Below are 910 nucleotides of genomic sequence, written 5' to 3' on the forward strand. Positions count from 1 at the left end.
GCACTCACCACAAGGCAATGCATGAAAAAACAAGCATACCTACAGCAAGATGGCATGTTTATGAAGCTAACCAAGGCAACAGCAAATACATAGCATGAATGAAACAACTACAACAAGCTTGGCAAAATTGAATAACACGTAAACAATCTGCCAGAAATATTTTATAGCAAAAGTAGAGCAAGATTGAGTCATGCTATGGCACTACATAATTGCAAACAAAGGCATGAATGTATCAACCAAAATAAGCATGGATCTCTCTGTAGCCACATGGATACATAGCAACAAAATAACAGCAGACGAAGACTTGGTAAATTTACCAAGTCCCTGAAAACAGAAACATCACGAAGCCTAGTTTGCATGCTTGTGCTAGTCACCACATAGATCACAAAAATACATGGCATACACCTCTGTAAAGATGGCATGGCATACATAAAAACACATGTAGAGCTCATGCACATAAGATGCACAGATTAAATGCAACAAAAATAAGAAATCCTCAAGTTCTGATAAGTAACAGCAGATAACAGCAACTAGCACTCTTGCACCAGAGATTTGGGCATCAAGATGGACTCAAATGAATATGGTGCAATGGAACAAAATGAAGAGCATCTTGAGGCGAACATTTCGATATATTACACGCACGAAACGGAGCTATATGCAGAGAGTTATGATGCGATTAATAGGTGCACATATTGTAAAAATAAAAGGACAGGATTTTCGGGAGAGGGGGAAAGTCAACCTTCGGGTTTGACTGGATCGGGATCGGCTCGAGGCAGCGGGCTCGCCGGAGCTAGGGTTCAGGGACGCCGGCGGGGCGGCGTGCGGCGGCGGAGGGAGGCGAAGGCGAGGTTGACGGCGGCGAGGGCGGCGCGGAGGAGGACGGCAGCGCGGCGGCGGGAGGCGCCGGCGA

This window comes from Triticum aestivum, chromosome 1D (assembly GCF_018294505.1).
Source record: "Triticum aestivum cultivar Chinese Spring chromosome 1D, IWGSC CS RefSeq v2.1, whole genome shotgun sequence".
Taxonomy (NCBI): Eukaryota; Viridiplantae; Streptophyta; class Magnoliopsida; order Poales; family Poaceae; genus Triticum; species Triticum aestivum.